The sequence below is a fragment of the Carya illinoinensis genome, chromosome 10 (genome assembly GCF_018687715.1).
Source record: "Carya illinoinensis cultivar Pawnee chromosome 10, C.illinoinensisPawnee_v1, whole genome shotgun sequence".
NCBI classification, from domain to species: domain Eukaryota; kingdom Viridiplantae; phylum Streptophyta; class Magnoliopsida; order Fagales; family Juglandaceae; genus Carya; species Carya illinoinensis.
Window position 1 is genome coordinate 17,969,513 of NC_056761.1, and position 21,446 is coordinate 17,990,958.

At 34.5% G+C, this 21,446-nt stretch overlaps 1 long non-coding RNA gene across 1 annotated transcript; it reads left to right on the forward strand.

Moving 5' to 3' along the window:
• The first annotated feature begins 265 nt into the window (after nt 1-265).
• Nucleotides 266-3,815, forward strand: LOC122278299. Its single transcript, XR_006229320.1, has 2 exons — nt 266-368; nt 1,210-3,815. It is a non-coding gene; the product is annotated as an uncharacterized LOC122278299 (long non-coding RNA).
• The last annotated feature ends 17,631 nt before the right edge of the window (nt 3,816-21,446 follow it).

A 21,446-nucleotide genomic window follows, 5' to 3' on the forward strand; every position in this document is an offset into this window, starting at 1 on the left:
AATATAGCCGGAAATAACTCATAATTTTATTTCAAGGATTTTTTTCGCGCGAGTTTTGGTCGCGGGAAATATGCTTGCCAAAGATAACTCTGTTTCGCAATCAGTAGGTCGTCTTAATAACCTATTACAGTGACAACATTTGCCACAATTTTGCAACCTCTTAAACTTGGCTTATTACCTCCACGTTTAGTCGCTGTAATAAGTCTTTCACCTCCCTTGTTCGCCCCGCACCTCATTTCCCGTCACTTTCCCACTTTCCCTCCCCCCCCCCCCCCCCCCCCCCCTCTTTCTCTCTCTCTCGGGATTTAACATTCTCCCAGGGATTTCCGATCGTTGCCACCGACGCCGCCGTCTCATCTTCAACGCTGGTCAGTTTCTCTAACTTTATCAATCATGCTCTCTCTCCCTCTCTAACTCTCACTCGGATTTGAGACATTCAGAGAGAAATGGTTCGGTATATGATTCAGATAATTTATTTTTACTTCGGCTATGGAAGCAAAGGATTGGATATTCCCTACTACGCTTGCTTTTTATGTCTAAATGGTCTACTTGCTCTTTAGCTTTTACATAACTGATTTATACTTTGATGTATTGAATTATACATATGCGGGATTTGAGAATCTGAACATGAATTTGACATAGAGAACAAATACCATAAGGATGAGAGGTATTAGAGGAAGTACATTTGCCATTGCTGAAAATTTCTTCTAATTGTACTCTCTGTTGAACGACTCTGTTTTGAACCACAAAACCTTGGTTGATGCACGTTGAGATACGAACTATTAATTTTTATATTTGATAGAAAAAGACTAATAAAAGTGAATGGTTGTTTGTCGGTAAGGTAATGCCACTTATTATTATTTTAAGATTGAACATTATTTATGTGTAGCTTTTAGAAGGATTTGTCTACAATTTTTCGGACCGAATTCTCTCAAAAATTGTGGTCAATCCATTTTGGTTTGGAATCACTACACCTGCTGGGAATAGGTGGGCCTTGCTCGAATCATCCTCTCTTATTCTCTGTCTGTGAATTGTTTGTAATTCTTCTCATGTAATTCTGCAGTATGCAATGAATGCAACTGGTACTGATCTGCATGATATCACCAAGGAAAACGGGTGTAGATTATTGTATTATCTATAAATTAGGGGATGTTTGGTGATTTAAACAGGATAGTGGTTGATTGTAAACAACTGGGTATTTGATTGCAGAAGAGCAGGGCCTAAGTACTTGTGTAAAGTCAAGTTTCCAGGAAGCAACAAAGGCGACAACTCTAGAAATGCTAAAATCTATGCACCATTAACACCACCTGCACTTCCGGCCAGGAACCAAAATATAAGACACAAAGCAGGTGCTATGGAGTTTAAGTTTAGCCAGCTTTTGTGTTTAGTATACATGGTAATTAACACACCCACCACTTTTTAAGATCAATTGACGAATTTTGATCTAGCATGCATGCCAGAGCATTAGTAGCTTTTGTATTTTTGCTTGTGCAAAAACAGCAGCCCCTTTTCCATGCACTTCAGTTTTCTTGTTTATTTTCTTGTTTTCAAACCTTCTCTCTTTCTAATACATTCCTAATTACACAAGCAAGGATTTAGAAGTGATCAAATGAAGGTAAACAAGCTAGAGAGTCAACCAAACGGAAACAAGTAGGAAGGAATCAATTGCATAACTTTAGAGGAGGAAACGCATTGCAGAAAGAGTTTGCTGCTATGCTACAGTTTTGGACAGAATTAAAAGAGGGATCTTACCTGCTGCTTTGGTGGCTTCTATGGTGGTTGTGCTACCTCTTGAGGTGGTCTAGAATGAGGCAAGTTCAATAGCTACAAGAGGCTTGAGTTGAGTGGTTGAGGAAGAGGTGAAATAGGTTGTTAGTTCACTGCTGCAGATTTTACTGGTTTGGTGTAATCTATGGTTGTTCACGTTGGTTTAAGCTTGAGAAAGTGGCTCACAAACAAACACTCATTTCTAATGGTTTGATGTATAAAATGGAGGGTTTAACCCTATTGAAAAGGGATTCAGGTAAAGGAAATGATAGAGCTAAATCTATAGTAGAAACTATAATAGAAACCGAATTGCCTAGACCAAAAACAGAGCAGAATTTTATTCTACCTTATCAAGTAGTAGGTTGAACTAAATTCTCTTGTTTCTACGTGCAGAAATATTTTCTCAAACTCATAAGCCCCTTGATAAAGCATACTCATGATTTCAGAAGTTCAAACCATGATAGTCCTCTACTTATACACTCAAACACAACATCATCTAACTAAATGAATGGAAAAGCAAGTGGCATGAACAAAGGGCTATGTAGGTTGTCTTGGGGCTGAACTACCTTAAAGCAAGAACAAGAAAAAAAACATTGCAGACTTTGTTCAACCAGATTGAGTATTGCTTTTCAATTATAAACAGTAAATTATATCAGGAAGGTCATGAGGAGACTCAAGAAGAGCTGCCTAAGAAAGCAAAGTTCTTCTTCAGTACTGCAGTTCAAAATTGGGATGCATAATTTTATGTAAAAGTTGAGGATAGTATAGACCTTGATCTTTGAGGTTCGGATTCTCAATCTTTGATTATAGCAACCTTTTCTTTTTTCTTTTTTCCTGGGTATTCTAGTTTAGATATTGGTTATAACTTTTGCATGCTTGGCTTAATCTGAATATGGCATAACTCTTAATTACTTTACAATTTTGACTAGAATTGTGTTATAATTTGTTAGTGTTATAATTTCTGTATGGACAAGAGTTGGATCTAGGGAATATGCTACGGAAGAAATGAGTGAGTACGGGAAGTTTGAGTACTGCAAAGGTGAGTTTGTGACTTCTATAAGGCATTTTCTTTTTGTACTACTTGCATCTCAAATGGCACAAAACTTGGGTGGAATAATACCAATGATATGCAGATCAAAAACAGGGCAGATGTGTGGAATGAAACACACCAGAGGAAAATTAATTCAATGAGTCGAACAAGAACAAACCATTTTCATAAATTGTAACAACAAAATTAATAAAACATGAAAATGTAAAATTGTATGATGAAACATTGGACTATACACATATAATTATGATTCTTAAATCATAAATCAGCCAATTTAGGTGGGGATTTTTCACCTTTTTTCTCTCTCTATACTCATAGTTTTCTTAAAGCAAAAAAAATGAAAAGTGATAAGATTGTAATTTGGGATTTTGTTCGTGTTTATGGTGGGGGTGATGCTTGGGCCTTTTCCTTCGATACATGAAATGTGTTTGTTAAATATGAAAATTGTGAAAAATAAAAAAAAAATGAATCTCACGTTTGTTTATTTATTTATCTTCAAGATAGGGGATAATGGTATATATATGGCTTAATCGAGGAAAGTTGTCTTTATTTTCTTTTCTCATTGCTTCATTTTCTTCGTATCCAAACAGGGGATAAAATGGAGGGTTTAATGGTACAATTTTCTCATTTTCTTCATTTTCTCATTGCTTCATTTTCTTTGACGTATAAAATGGAGGGTTTAATGGTACAATTACTTGAGAATTCAATTTTGTGAATTTGAGTGGCAAAGGTATATTGGTGAATATAAATTGTTGATCCATATCTGAAATTAGGTGTTTATGATTTTCTTTGCATGTCTTTCACTTGGCTGAATGGTCTAGCAAGTGTTGGAGATGCTCAAGATGCTGTGCACCTTTCATTGAATTTTATTTACGGTTTTGATTGATGTGGATTTTTTTATTGGGCCTTCTTATCACGTGTTCGCATACTAGTTTTGAGCATTATATAAAACTTTGATGTTTTCAAGTAGTAATGATTCAGGCATTCTTCCTTCTTTTCATTTTTTATATATATTTTTAAATGATAAAGGCATTCTTTTTTCTTGTAATTTTTGAAAATATTTTGTGCCCTACAATTGGACCATTTGGTGCTAAGAAGTATCAATTAATCATTGGTGACCTATGTTGGGGGAAACAATAAGTTGATATTCTTTGTCTGAAGAGTCATGAAGCTTAGATTGATTTTGTATAAGCAAACTGTGCTTATACAAAATTAATGATACTACGGCCAACTGCTGGATGATATAGGATATCGATTAATTAGGAGTTGACTTTTCTTGTATGGATAAAATTGCATCAACGTGTAACCAGAATTTGCGGGTACGTACTTCTGAAATTTTAAATCCAGGCGGCCAGGCGTTCTGGAATATGATCACATGCATGCCAATTTTCATCAAATTTTATAAACACTAGCTGTAAGTTCCTTGACTTTCTGTCTTCTCCAGAATGACTTTCATCTAAACTCAAAACCATGCACTGATATTCGTCATCGACCCAGCATTTCATGTGCCGAACCAGCTTTCCGAGGTGGATATAATATTATTATATGTCGGTAATTAGTTTAATAAAACTGAGATTGAAGTTGAAGGCTCACTAATCAGCAATTCCACCCCTTACCTCAAAGATTCAGACATAAAAAAAGGAAGAGGTTGAAGAACCGAACGTCATATATATGTTGCGATAAGTGCGGCAGATGAGAGTTGCAATATGCGCCTCTTTGTTTACGCCGCGAGACGTGGATCATCTAAAGAGACTTGTAGCTAGCTGCTCGGCCTTTGTTTCGAATTTTATTTTCAAAAGATTTTATTGTACTTAACGTATTGAATATAATTTTCTCTAAATAATTTTCACTGATCTTGATCGATTGTAAACGCCAAACGGGAATGAAGAGATTTTTGTGGCAAAGAAGCACTAGATGTGAATTGTTTTCAGTCCCATACGCATGTGAATGTGTATATATATATATATATATATGAGATCAAATGTTTTTAACCACAAAGAAATCTTACAAAAATAAATTAATAAACTGAGATAAATTAATGTAATATGTTAAATTGTAATATTACTTTTACTATAAAGTAGATACAAGATATCATATAAATTTATGTCAATTTGAGGTAGGCTTACATTTATGAAAACTCAATGAACTTGTAATTAGTTATGAGGTAGCAATTACATATCAAGTTAATTTTTTTCATAAGGAGAATAACGGAGTACTCTGGTAAAAGAATCATTTTGAAATTGAATCCTAACCAAGGAGATTACTGTTGAATATAATACAAGAAGAATTCTGTCCTCACACACCAACGTACGGTTCCGCCAGACAAAGCCATGAAGAAATGAGGGAATATAATTCGGTTGAAGTTGTTATAGTAAGCTGTAAATACATTGTTTATTTCATTATTTTCTTATTCCATTATTTTGTAGTTATAAATAGCAGTAAACACTTGTACATGAAGTGCAATATACGAAATACAATTTTTTCCTTTCCACTTCTGATATTCTGTTATTTCCATCTTCTTCAACCTTGCGATTGTATCATTGTCAATAATTACTGGCATAATTTGGATGTTAAGAGAATCTCAAATCATTTATGAATAATAGTAAAATAATAGTAAATAGTTTGAGAATAGTAGTGAACTGTTTGTAGATAGTAGTGAACAATAGTATGACATTATCTTTGTCATTGTTCCTTCATTCATTTCACGTCATTTTTTAATCGACTATGGTATTTTTTTAATCAGTTAACATTTACAGATTCTTTAACTATCAAAAACAAAAAAACAAAAAACAAAAAACAAAAAATATATACAGATTCTCATGTTTACCTAAGGATAGGAGTTTGCCATACGGTTGAAATGAGTTCAGGGGACAACCGTTTAATGTGAATCTTCTCAAAGGATGGCCTTTCAGCCCACACCATATATATATATATATATAACTTATCCTTTTGCTAAATATCTTTTTTGTTTCTTTTCTTTGGGTCCAAAAAGGAGCTCATGACAAGCCCAAATCAGGACACCGCATGAAGACATGACGAGCTGAATTTGCTAGCTACATAAAGTTATAACGTCAGTACCGCTATCAACCAACCTTGGTTTCCCCCATATAAATATATATATATATATATAATATTTATTTATAAGGAAGCCATATATATATATATATATATTGAAAGTTAACATAGTAGCCAATCTTATTAAACTGAAATATGGCAGTCAGCCATTACAAGAGATTTTATGCCATCAGCAATACAATCGATATCTATTAAGTCAACATCCAAGTTAACTGCAGTTTGTGCCAACCGATGAGCTACCCCTTTCAAATCTCTCTTAATATGCAAGATCTTCCACTAAGTATGGCTCAAAAGATTGCAAACATCTTAAATAAGACCCTACAATTTCCCAACAAGAGCAACATTTCTCATAACAACATGAACTACTTGGCTACTATCACCCTCAAAGATAATAGAATCAAGCCCTGATTCCTGGCAAAATAACATAGCAGAAATGAGACCTCTGGCTTCTAACAAGACTAGATCAGTACAGTATGGCAAGGGTTGCATTAGACTTGCCTAAACAGAACCAGTTGAATCTCTAATCACCACACCTACACAAATCTTCTAAGATTCAGTCCAGACAACAACATCCTAATTCACTTTCACCCAAGATGATGGAGGCGGTTTTCAGTGAGAAGCAACTACAGGATTGTGAGAAACTAACCCTGCTGGAGTGGAAGAATCAGTATTGTAATCATCAACAGCTTGAATTGAAGTCCTATATAGCACTATGGGAGCGTGAAAAGGACTATCATGAAGCAAGGAATTCCTTCTAAACTAGATGAGATGAGCTAAGGTGGCAAAAAGCACAAGCTCCTGAGAGGATAGTCTGTCAAGCAACTGCTCAAAAACATGGAAGAAATGAGGAGAGTGAATGTTGGCCTTCTCAATTGACTTTGAACACAACAGTCAGACATCTTTGGCTAATGGATAAGTCCATAAAAAATGGCCCGTTGTTTCCTCTTCAAGCTTACAGATGGGACAAGAGGAATTAGGAATCACCTTCCTCCTACATAAATTGACACGAGTAGGCAAAGAGTCTATGCAAGCACTCCACACAAACTGCTTCACAGCATTAGTAGTTGGTAAAGACCAAATTCTCTTCCAAACAGAACCTTGTGTCCCAGTAAATGAAGATTCTCCATAAACTCTTGATAAAGATTGCTTATGCAAATGATAAGCACTTCTAACTGAAAAAAACCCATTGACAGTTCCTTTCTGTATCAGTTGATCAGGTTTTGGCAGGAAACTAAGAGGTAACTTAAGAATCTCCTAGACATCTTCCACCTGAAAAATTGTTTGAAGAAGATCCATATTCCACCATCTAGTGTGGACATCAATCAAATCAGCTACAACTGTATTCTTATGAAGAAAAGCCACAGGTGATTGAATCTGTTGCCCAGATGACTAACACAAGAGAGGGGGTGAATTGAGTTGTATAAAAAAAATAACAATTATAAATCAAATATATAATATAAAATATAAACAAAATATAAAATAACAATAAATATAAAGAGTAAGGGTAAGAGAGAAGCAAACTCAGTATGTTAACGAGGTTCGGCCCCACTGCCTACGTCCTCGCCTCAAGCTACCCCTTGAGGATTCCCAAATTCACTATTCAACCTCCTTCAGGTGGAGATAGAAACCTATTACACCTTTGAACAATACCGCTACAAAGGATCCGTGTAGAACACCCTCTACACTTACAATCACCTTACACGTGGTGATTCAACTATTCCCCGTGTAGAATACTTTCTACACACACAAGGGTTATACACACCCTTTTTTTGATACAAGAGCTGATAGTGGGTAAGTTATCAGAAAACACTCCTCAATGAGTGAAATAAGAACAATACAGCGCAAACTATATCTCTCAAAATGAATAAGGATTAAGGCTCAATGCTTAGAGAAGAGAGAATGAAAGCTTTGAATGAATGTTGTATGCTCTTGGTGTTGTGAATGTGAAGCTCTCAATTGATCTATTTATAGGCATATGAGACTTCATATTCAAATTTAAAAAGATTCACATGTCAAAGACAACATCATTCACTTTTTCAAAAAATTCAAATAAAAGGTTCTTCTTTTTCAATTGTCAAAGACAACATCATTCACTTTTTCAAAGAATTCAAATAAAAGGTTCTTCTTTTTCAATTGTCAAAGACAACATCATTCACTTTTTCAAAAAAAATCAAACCTAATCTTTTACTTTTGGCATATGACAAAATGAGCACACTTTCATTTTCAAAAAATTCAAACCTAATCTTTTACTTTTTGTATAAGTCTAAAAAAGCATCAACCACTTTTGAAAATATTCAAATAAAACATGCACATGTGAAAGATGACAATCAATCATCTTTAATATTTTCAAAGTTCAACCCTTTAATCAAGGCATGCACATGCAAAAGATGACAATCAATCATCTTTCAAAATTTTCAAATTTAATTTTCAAAAATATTCATGCACATGTGGAAAATGTATTTTAATGCTTTATGATAAAATATTAATTTTGAGCATTAATCCTAATTTCGAATTTTGAAGAGATTTACAACATTACTCTATAATTTTAATGTGAATTTGTTCCCTTCTTGCTCATGCTTGTTTCCTTGATGTGCTTGACTCCATTGTGTAGACAACTTGAGCTTGAGACTTCTTTATTCTTTGAATTCATTTGTTATCATCAAAATCCATGTGTAGATTTATAATCACATAAAACTTGAAACCTTGAGTTCAACAATCTCCCCCTTTTTGATGATGACAAATATTTGATAGAACTTGAAACCTGTATTAATACTTAAGCTCCCCCTGAAAATATGCGTTAGTTTTTCAAGCAAAAGTATAAATATAATTCCAAGCATATATAACAAGTTTAGCAATTTAAACAATGTTAATGTTCTAGTCTAAAACTTCTCCCCCTTTTGGCATCATTAAAAAGGATCGGCAGCAAATAAATGGACTAAAGAAAACGATGCGTTTAATAGTCACTGTAGATAGTTGAAAAATGGAGCCGTCCGTGACCCGACAAGTGCTGCAAAGCCTCGAGGCCTAACTCTATGAATTTAATACGGCTGAAGATTTAAACAATCGCCTGATGTTGTTGACAAACGGGATTGAAGGCTCTGAGTTTCTATAAAAAAAATGATCATTTTCATCTATCGGATGCCAAAAAAATAATCGCTTCTTGACCTGAGTTCTGTTTTTCCACAATGATAAAATGGCTGAGTAATTCTCTTCCACTAATGTTCCAGACTTGAATCAGGAACCATTGACGCATCAATCATCAATCTTCTCTCCTGAGGCCGTCAATACCATGATAGGAGCAGTGAACCGTTTTTCTAGTAAGGCTGATTCTGAGATTATTGCAGAATCAAGAATGCTCAGTAGTCAATATGCTGCCTCTGTTACGATCTTGTCTCGAAGGTTAATGGCGAGGGTGAGTGAGATTGATCATCTTAACATGCAAATATCTGAGTTACGACATAAGCTTGCTAATAAGGATAGTGAGAATAAAAGACTAAAGCAAGAAAACCAAGAGTTGAAAAAATTTGCAGATTGGTATGCTCATGATCTACAACCACGAATAGAGCAGCTGGAACGAGAAAGGGTTCAGATACAAGGTCAACATCGGCAGATAACAGCAGAGGTTCACCGTTTACTAGAAAAATAGGGACAATCTACTGTTAATCTCGCTGGGTTAGTAAGAAAACTTTTGACAATGTGTGTCCAACATATCTTGTATTTCTTTTGACTAAATAAGATTTGAAGAGAAAATAGTTTGTCTTATTCTTTATGTTATCTCTATAAAATCAGTCCTAAAGTTCATCCAATCCGCATCAAGTTTTCATCTCATCTCTATAACTCATCTGCATTCCTTCAGCATTCTCGTTTTAAGCCTTCTATTTTTTTCTCAATGGCTCATTCTTCTAACATTTCTCTAGATCCATCCATGAGGCATTCTGCATCTCAACCTCCTGTCCTTTCTGCAGCTCCCATTGGTGCCATGTTGCAGCAAGAGAATAATAATCTGACTAATAAGTCAGATTCTGATGCTATTTATGACTTGGTGAGTCTTGGGACTCGCTACTCTTCCTCTATTGTTGCTTTTTCTCAGCGGCTACAAGCCAAAAATCATGAAGTTGAAAGGCTCAAAGAACAAATTGTTGTACTTCAACGAATTGTTCAAGAGTCTCATACAAGGGAAGGAATCATTCGGCAGAAGAATAAAAAGTTAAAATCTTTATTAGATTCTTCATTCCGCTTGCCGGTTCCCATGAATAAGAATGACATGATATTGTATGAAGAGAATGAGCGTCTCAAACATGAGGCTAAGAATCTCAAGTTTATGTAAAAGTATTTAAAAAATCTATCTCTATTTTTATTGACTCTGGCCTATCTTTTAAGAGATATTCATAACATGCATCATACCTATTTCTCTTCTGATCATACATAATCTATCTTCTGGTAAAGGTTTTGTGAAAATATCTGCTAACTGATCGTGTGTGTTTGTGAACTCTAATATTATATCGCCTTTTTGCACATGATCTCAAAGAAAATGATACCTTATTTCAATATGCTTGGTTCTAGAATGTTGTATTGGGTTCTTTGAAAGATTTATAGCACTTGTATTATCACATTTGATTGGAATGTGATTATACTTGAGTTTAAAATCTTCAAGTTGTTGCTTCATGTAGAGAACTTGAGCACAACAACTACCCGCAGCAACATATTCTGCCTCAGCAGTAGATAGTGCAACAGAATTTTGTTTTTTACTAAACCAGGAAACTAATGCATGACCTAAGAAATGGCATGCTCCACTAGTGCTTTTTCGATCTATTTTACAGCCAGCATAATCTGCATCTGTGTAGCTGATTAGATCGAAAGATGTGTGCTTAGGGTACCATAACCCTAAGTTAATTGTACCACTAAGATATCTAAGAATGCGCTTAACTGCAATTAAATGTGATTCTTTTGGATATGATTGAAAACGTGCACATAAGCACACACTAAACATAATATCTGGTCTACTGGCTGTTAAATATAATAAGCTACCAATCATACCTCGATATATCTTCGAGTCAACTGGCTTACCGGATTCATCTTTATCAAGTTTAGTTGATGGGCTCATTGGTGTTCCAATTTCCTTAGCATTTTCCATCCCAAACTTCTTCAGTAATTCCTTAATATATTTTGATTGATTGATGAATGTCCCACTTTTTGCTTGCTTAATTTGCAATCCGAGAAAGAATGTAAGTTCACCCATCATGCTCATCTCAAATTCTTCCTGCATAGTCTTAGCAAAAACTTGACACATATTTTCATTAGTAGCACCGAATATTATATCATCAACATAAATCTGAATCAAAAGAATATCATCATTTTCATATTTAATGAAAAGAGTTGTGTCGATTTTTCCTTTTGAAAAACCTTTTTCAATCAAGAAACCACTGAGTCTCTCGTACCAAGCTCTAGGAGCTTGTTTAAGTCCATATAGTGCTTTTGTGAGTTTGAAAACATGATTTGGGGAAATATGATTTTCAAAACCTGGAGGTTGCTCAACATATACCTCTTCATTTATAAAACCATTTAAGAAAGCACTTTTAACATCCATTTGAAAAAGTTTGAAATCTTTATAACAAGCATATGCAAGTAGCATTCGAATAGCTTCTAATCTTGCGACAGGTGCATATGTCTCATCATAATCGATTCCTTCTTCTTGATTAAAACCTTGGGCTACAAGTCGAGCCTTATTTCTAGTAATGACTCCAGACTCATCTTTCTTATTTCTAAAAACCCATTTTGTTCCAATAATAGTATGATTTTTGGGTCTAGGAACAAGTGTCCAAACATCATTTCTTTCAAATTGATTCAACTCTTCTTGCATAGTTAGAATCCAAGATTCATCAAGAAGTGCGTCATCAATATTTTTGGGTTCAATTTGAGATAGAAAAGCAGTATGATTACAAATATTTCTAAGAGATGATCGAGTACTTACACCTTGTGAAGGTTCTCCCAAAATTTGTTCCACTGGATGATCTTTCACAAATTTCCACTGTTTGGTTGCATCTTGTATTAAATTTTGATGATCTTTCCTGATGGCTCCATGTTGAACTTCCTCTATTGCTTTCTCTTTGTTGAGATTGAGACTTTCTGTTTTATTTATACCTTCTGTTTCTTCATCAATAGATTTCTTGGAGAGTGGAGAATTAGATTCATCAAATACTACATGCATAGATTCTTGTACAGTCAAAGTCTTTTTGTTGAATACTCTATAAGCTTTACTATTAGTAGAATACCCGAGAAAGATACCTTCATCAGATTTTGCATCAAACTTGCCTAAATTATCTCTGTCATTCAAAATAAAACATTTGCATCCAAATACATGAAAGTAACCAATGTTGGGCTTTTTCTCATTCCAAAGCTCATAGGGGGTTTTATCTAACTTATACCTTAACATAACTCTATTTATAACATAACATGCAGTACTTACCGCTTCGGCCCAAAAATAACTAGGTAAGTTATTCTCATTGAGCATTGTTCTTGCCATTTCTTGAAGAGATCTATTTTTCCTCTCTACTACCCCATTTTGTTGAGGAGTTCGAGGAGCAGAAAAATTATGTACAAAACCGTTTTCATCACAAAATGTTTCAATATTTTTATTAACAAACTCTTTTCCCCTATCACTTCGGATACTTGAAATAGTATAGCCCTTTTCATTTTGAATTCTCTTGCATAACTTGGTAAAGGCATTATGTGCCTCATCTTTATGAGCAAGAAAGATGACCCAAGTATATCTAGAGAAATCATCAACAATAACAAATGCATAATATTTTCCTCCTAGACTTGCAACTCTATTTGGTCCAAAAAGATCCATGTGTATCAGTTGCAATGGTCTAGTAGTGGAAATATGTTTCTTAGTTTTAAAAGAAGTTTTTGTTTGTTTACCAAATTGACATGCATCACAAATTTTGTCTTTAAGAAAATATGTTTTTGGTAAACCTCTCACAAGATCATTTTTTGAAAGTTTGGAAATAAGTTCCATGTTGGCATGACCTAATCTTCTATGCCATAACCAACTAGTTTCATTTTGAGCTGACAGGCAAATAGCATCTTGTGAGGTAATTTCTTCAAAATCAATTGTATAAATATTATTGTTTCTAAAAGCAATAAAACAAATATTACAATCATGATCATTCAAAATAATGCATTTATCCATTTTAAAAGTAACTGTAAATCCTTTATCACATAATTGACTTATGCTCAAAAGATTATGTTTTAAACCTTCAACAAGTAGAACATCTTCAATTATGAGAGAAGATTCATTACCAATTTTACCTATTCCCACGATCTTCCCTTTCGAGTTGTCTCCAAATGTCACGTGTCCTTCTTCTTTAGATCTAAGATCAAAGAACTTAGTCTTGTCTCCCGTCATGTGTCTTGAACATCCACTATCTAAAAACCACTTATTTTTGCTTGTGGATGACTTCATGCATACCTATAAAAACAATTAAAATGATTTTTCTTGGTACCCAAGTTCTTTGGGTCCTTTATTTATTAGTATTAGAAGAAACAAGATTTTTAGGTACCCATATGGCCCTAATAGTCATTGTATGATTTCTTCTAATAGGACAAGTATGATAATTATGACCATTTCTATTACAAAAATTACAAATAGCATGTGACATATATGAAAAACTTGAATGATTATAATAATATCCTTTTTTGACAAAATTATTTTTATGAAAAGAATTTTGAATATTAGTCTTTGAGGTAGAATGATTATCAAAGAAATTTTTATAAGGTTTGTATTTTTGTTTTGGCATATATCCCAAACCTGCCTTGTCAAAAACACATCTTTGACTACCAAGAAGTTTTTCAAAATTTCTTTTTCCATTCGTAAAGTTTTCAACAATATTTTCTAAATCGGTTTTCTTCTTATTCAATTCAAGATTTTCATCTTTCAAAATGATACTTTCTTTTCTTAAAATTTCAATTTCGTTTGTTAAAGAAGAATTTTTCTTTTTCAAAGCAGTATACTTGATACCCAATTTTTCAAATTCCTCATAAATCTCTTCTAAAACGTTTTGCAATTCTTCATATGAAGGATTTTCAATATTATCAAGATTTGTTACCTTAATGTCATCTTTAGCCATAAGACAAAGATTTGCTGATTCTTCATTGCTTGCTTCACTATCTGAGCTACTTGAATCATCATCCCATGTAGCTTTCATTACTTTCTTGCCCTTGTTTCGATCTTTCTTTAGCAGAGGACAATCTGGCTTGATATGACCAGGTTTATTGCATTTATAACAAATTAAAGTATCGTTTTTACCTGAATCTTTCTTGGAAAACTTTTTAAAAGATTTCCTCGGAGGAGTTCTATTTTTCTTCAAGAACCTCTGAATTCTTCTTGTTATCATCGCAACTTCTTCATTTTTATCGTCATTTTCCTCATCTTCATCACTTTCACTTTCATGAGGAACAGCTTTAAGTGCTAAGCTCTTCTTTGGCTTTCCTTCTTCTTCTCCTCTTTTCAATGTGTACTCATGGGTGATAAGTGACCCGATGAGTTCATTGACTTCGAGCTTCTTGAGGTCTCTAGCTTCAAGAATCGCTGTAACTTTTGATTCCCAACGTTTTGGTAAAGAGTTGAGAATTTTTCTTACTATCTCCACCTTGGAATAAACTTTGCCAAGAGCTGTCAAGCTGTTTATGATGTTAGTAAAACGAGTGTGCATACTAGAAATAGATTCATCATCATTCATCTTAAACATTTCATATTCAAGAGTAAGAATATAAATTTTTGATTCCTTTACTTGCGAAGTTCCTTCATAAGTTACTTCCAAGTTATCCCAAATTTCCTTTGCCGTAGCGCAATTCATTATTCTATTAAACTCATTTCCATTAAGAGCATTATATAATAAATTCATAGCAATTAAATTTAAAGTATAAAGTCTATCGTCTTCACGATCAAACTCTTCTTCTTCCTTTTTGACCTTTACTCCATCAACCACTTTTGTTGGAATATAAGGTCCATTTACAATACATTTCCAGATTTCTCTACCTTGAGCTTGAAGAAATATTCTCATTCTAACTTTCCAGAATGAGTAATTATCTCCACAAAAGAGTGGAGGCCGACTGCTAGATTGACCTTCACCAAATGAAGCTACAATGTTAGCCATAAGATCTTAACTCAAAAGATAGTTAATCTTATAATAGAGCTCTTAGCTCTGATACCAATTGTTGCCCAGATGACTAACACAAGAGAGGGGGTGAATTGAGTTGTATAAAAAAAATAACAATTATAAATCAAATATATAATATAAAATATAAACAAAATATAAAATAACAATAAATATAAAGAGTAAGGGTAAGAGAGAAGCAAACTCAGTATGTTAACGAGGTTCGGCCCCACTGCCTACGTCCTCGCCTCAAGCTACCCCTTGAGGATTCCCAAATTCACTATTCAACCTCCTTCAGGTGGAGATAGAAACCTATTACACATTTGAACAATACCGCTACAAAGGATCCGTGTAGAACACCCTCTACACTTACAATCACCTTACACGTGGTGATTCAACTATTCCCCGTGTAGAATACTTTCTACACACACAAGGGTTATACACACCCTTTTTTTGATACAAGAGCTGATAGTGGGTAAGTTATCAGAAAACACTCCTCAATGAGTGAAATAAGAACAATACAGCGCAAACTATATCTCTCAAAATGAACAAGGATTAAGGCTCAATGCTTAGAGAAGAGAGAATGAAAGCTTTGAATGAATGTTGTATGCTCTTGGTGTTGTGAATGTGAAGCTCTCAATTGATCTATTTATAGGCATATGGGACTTCATATTCAAATTTAAAAAGATTCACATGTCAAAGACAACATCATTCACTTTTTCAAAAAATTCAAATAAAAGGTTCTTCTTTTTCAATTGTCAAAGACAACATCATTCACTTTTTCAAAGAATTCAAATAAAAGGTTCTTCTTTTTCAATTGTCAAAGACAACATCATTCACTTTTTCAAAAAAATCAAACCTAATCTTTTACTTTTGGCATATGACAAAATGAGCACACTTTCATTTTCAAAAAATTCAAACCTAATCTTTTACTTTTTGTATAAGTCTAAAAAAGCATCAACCACTTTTGAAAATATTCAAATAAAACATGCACATGTGAAAGATGACAATCAATCATCTTTAATATTTTCAAAGTTCAACCCTTTAATCAAGGCATGCACATGCAAAAGATGACAATCAATCATCTTTCAAAATTTTCAAATTTAATTTTCAAAAATATTCATGCACATGTGGAAAATGTATTTTAATGCTTTATGATAAAATATTAATTTTGAGCATTAATCCTAATTTCGAATTTTGAAGAGATTTACAACATTACTCTATAATTTTAATGTGAATTTGTTCCCTTCTTGCTCATGCTTGTTTCCTTGATGTGCTTGACTCCATTGTGTAGACAACTTGAGCTTGAGACTTCTTTATTCTTTGAATTCATTTGTTATCATCAAAATCCATGTGTAGATTTATAATCACATAAAACTTGAAACCTTGAGTTCAACAGAATCCTACAAGAAGAGTCTCTCAATAGCTACTTGTCTTTCCAGATTCTAATCTCAGTGCCATCTCCCACTCTCCACATGAGGCCTTCCTCAACTAGAGGAATAGAGTAAAAAAGACTTCTCCATAGATAAGAGGGTCTTGAACCTAGACCAGTAAAACTGAGGTATGAGGGAAGTATTTGGCCTTGAGAATCCTACTAGATAATGAATCAAAACACATTTCCAACCTCCAAATCTGCTTGGCCAATAAGGCTAAGTTAAAACTACGAAGATCTCGAAATCTCAAACCACCACAAGATTTGCCTACACTTAAAAAGTCTCAGCTTTTCCAATGTATCTTAGACTAGTTTTCTTGATGACCCAACTAGAATTTTTCAAAGCATGAATGCAACCTAGCACAAAGAGCTTTTGAAAGTAAAAAGACACTCATATTATATGTAGGTAGAGCCTGCAAAACAGTTTTGATAAGTATCTCCTTCCCAGCTTTGGAAAGGAATTTATTCTTCCGATTATCCAACCTCTTCATCACCTTTTCGGCTATTCCATGAAAAGCCCTTATTTTAGACCTAACAACAATAGAGGGAAGCCCCAAATATTTGTCTAGATTAGTAGTAGCCTAAAGACCTAGCACCTCCATAAGATAACTCTTTGTTGCAGCCTTAGTGTTCCTGCAGAAGAACAATGATGTTTTATCTTTATTGAGATGCTAACCAGAGGCAGCTTCATATATAGAGAGAATGTTGTTCAAGTGCACCCACTCTTGCAAAGATGCTCTACAAAATAAAAGGCTATCATTTATAAAAAACAGATGATTAAGCCTGATTTGACCATGAGCTATTGGCACACCAGTCAATTTCCTATGTTGTTCAGTAGCAAGCAATTGAGAACTCAAGGCCTCAGCACAAAGAATAAATAGGTATGGGGATAGAGGGCAGCCTTGCCTAAGGCCCCTTCTCGGTCTAAATGGATGATGAGGAACACCATTTACCAAAATTGAAAAGGATGAGGAAGAAATACATGCCATGACTAACTCAACCCATTTAGCATTAAACACCAGTTTCAATAAAACAGCTTGAATAAACTTCCATTCCACCCTATCATATGCCTTACTCATGTCCAATTTTAGAGCCATAAATCCTTGTTGCCCATGTAGCTGTGTGTTCATGGTATGGAGGGTTTCATAGTCAGCCAAAATATTATCAGAAATTTGTCTTCCAGGCACAAAAGCATACTAGTTTGGTGAAATGAGAAAAGGCATAATCGGTTTTAATCTATTAGTAAACATCTTGGTGATAATCTTGTAGAAAACATTACATAAACTTATGGGTTGATAATCATAAACACTTTTAGGATTATTAGATTTTGGAATCAACACCAGAAAGGTGTGGTTTATGGAGGCAATATCTGACTGAGAATTGAGAAAGGAAAGGACATCATGACAAACCTCTTTACCCACCAAATTTCAATGAGACTGATAGAAACAGGGGCTATAACCATCAGGACCAGGGGTTTTAAATGGTCCCATTTGGAATACAGTAGCTTTGACATCCTCTTGAGTGAATTCCTTAAGCAGGTCTTCATTCATAGCTGCAGAAAATTTATGTGAGAGATCTTGAAGGCAAACATCAATTTAAGAGGGGTTAGATGAAGTGAGCAAATGTTGATAGGAATTAGTAAAAGCCACACCTATTGCAACAACAGCTCTACACTCAACCCCATCCTCATCCTCCACTTGTGTAATTCTATTCCTCTTTTGTCTTTGACTAGCACTCAGATGAAAAAACTTTGTATTCCTATCTCCCCTCTGTAACTAGTGAACTTTGGCCCTTTGTTTCCATTTCAAGTTGAGGCTTTCTTGTAATATAGAAATTTCTTTCTGTAATTTGCTAGTTTCAGAAACTGAGTTTGCTGTTAAGTTGGTTTGAAGGCTTTCTAATAGAGACAACTTCTCATGTAAGTGCTTATTAGAAACTAGCAATTTGGAAGTAGCCCATCTTCAAATAAAATGCATACAACAAACCAATTTTGATGACAAAGATGATAGATCCCTAGAATCCCCAATTGCCTGTAGCCAGCCAGTATGAATTGCCTCACCATAATCCTCATAAGTTGCCCACCTAGCTTCAAATCTACTTGGCCTCTTCAAAGAGCCAGACAAACAATAGCTAGGTGTAGTGGTCAATAGAAGAGGGTTGTGATCAGACGGGACTGAATAGAGTAACCTGACATCAACTAGACCAAACTCCTCACACCAAGTAGAAGAAGCCACTTCCCTATCAAGCTTTTCCTTGGTGAAGGAAGAATTAGTTACTGCTATTGGACCACCTGTACTTCCCTTTACAAATCTTAAAGTATGTAGTTGACACTCATCTAAGACATCCTTAAAGAGAGCCATCTGTTTCACATTCCTTGGTGCACCACCTTCCTTGTCACTTTGAAATAAGATCTCATTAAAGTCCCCAATACATATCCACATCTAAGAATTGAAAGAATGAAGATGCCTTAAAATATTATAGCCCTCGACCCTTTTCTCAGTAATGGGATGACCGTAAAAACAAGAGAGTGTCTTGGTGGTTTTGGGAAAATGTTATCAACCCAACAATTAATATGCCTCTGAGAATAACTCCAAACTTCAACAACACAATTAGGCTGCTATAACAATGCTAAACCACCCCCACGACCCATTCCCTCAACAGTAAGTGTATTAGTAAAACCAAATAAATGCTTCAACTTCTCCATCCTATTCTTATGTACTCTAGTTTCCGTAAGAAATAAGATAGTTGGCTTATGAACCTTAACCATAAGGTTAAGGTCATGAACTGTCAGAGGGTTACCAAGTCCTCGATAGTTCCAACTTAGGAGCTTCATGTCCCTTGGCGGGGCTAAGAATCAGCCTTCACCAATAATTTCACATTACGTAAGTTCCTTTTGAACAATAGTTGTTCCTCAGAATTGTGTTTACCAAAAGGCGAGAACTTCCTCTTTCTAGGTGCCAAGTATGGATCAGAATGAGCATTGACTTTCTTATTAACGACTCTAACCTTTTGCTTCAAATGATGACGTGAAGTGGAAGGACTAGAAGCAACCTGTGGTTGCGAGACATGGGTGAAAGTAGAAGGCACCCCATCACTAGCAAAAGGAACAACACCAGGAGATTCCCCACTATGAATAATCTTGAAAGTCGTAACAGTTGTTGACATTGTAGCAATTCCATTGCATGTAGTTATAGAATTGATAATCTCGGATTGGTAGCCAATCAGTAAATCACCTGCACCTGTATTAGAAGGCCACATGGAATCCATACCTCCAACTGATACATAACTATCATGGTAGTTACTCGAAGGACCAGAGGCAGGCAACTGTTCTGTAGCAATAGAGGATGAAAACACTCCTGAAAATCCAGGAATGAATCTCCCCACCCCACCTCTAGCAAAATTAAAATAAGCATGAAGCCATGTACCATATGGCATGGTAGATAAGGCAGCAACCTTATTCAAGCAACCACCACTGCTATGCATGATAACGCCGTAGGAAAAATAGAATCGTGGTAATCTCTCATACTTAAACACCACCAAGGCATGATGGTCCTACAATGCTAGCATTGAACCCCTAACAAGTGGCTTGGAAAGATTTATCTCAACAAGAATACACATGTATTGCCCCCAACTAGTGCCTTTGTCATCAACTTCAATATGAATCACATTCCCAATTAGACCTAGAAGCCACAATATAATTCATACAACCAAAAGGCATATTATGGAGTTGCACCCAGAAGTATGCATGAGAGAAGTCTAACTCCATAAGAGGAATAAGGCCATCAAAAAACCTTAAGCAAATCAGGTTTTGATCAAATAGCCATGGTTGGCCATCCCAAACTCACAAAAGATCCATGTTCAAAACAAAATTCCAATAGGAAGAGATTCAAACCCCACTTCCACAATATGTATACCAGCATTTACTTTCCAAACTTAAAGCATAGTCAACTTAAAGTCCTCACGACTAATCTCATGTTCAGTTATGATCTTCCCTACAAGACAGAATTGGCCCTTCGTCAAGGTTTGTTCAACATCCATATCCAAGACAACAACACCTTCCTTTTCAATACTAGTAAGACTAAGGGAATTCCAATGTTTGATAAAATCCTCAGCCATAATAAACAAGAACATACGTATGAACTAGAAACATCCAATGACCGAACTCTCGCCTACCACAAAGAGTGAAGGCATAAACTTCTCCTCAAGAAACTATAGCAAGAACTTGAGAGAAAACATCTTGGAAATAACCGCTTCCTCAATTGCCAGAGTGAAGGCATAAAATTCTCCTCAAGAAACTACCCAGACTCAAGTTATTATTAAGGAAGCCATATATATATATATATATATATATATGCATTGATCTTTGCCATATATAAAATATATATTATATATAAGGAAGCCAAATATATATGCATTGATCTTTGCCAACATTAACCTAGAATGTATGATTTTCAATTTGGGACATATCCCCATTTCAGCACCATCTAGCGAGATCATATCACTGTGATATCATCCATGTCTGAAATTTAAATAGCCAATTGCTTACAAAAAAAACAAAAAAAAAAAAAAAGTGATACCCCATATTTACATGTATTTTTTCTGAAGGATTATTTAAATTATTATAATTAGTGTTTCCCTTATGTTAAATTAAACGTGTTTCTCATTGTATTGTTTATGATTTTTAAGTTGTGAGATTTAAATAATGTAATTTCTTGATATTAATACTTATTTTAAATTTAAATTACTCTCTAGCTTGAATTATTTTATTGTTGAATTTTAATTATTTTATTTTATTAATATTGAGTTGTATTGTTTTTATTTGACTTTTATTTATTTTATTGTGCTCTCTATTTTAAATTAGTTTATTTTTGGATTTTATTATTTTATTTTACTAAGTCACTACGTTTAAATTATTTTGTTTAACTCGCCGTTTTAAAATTTATTTTCGTTAGATCAATTTTTAGAC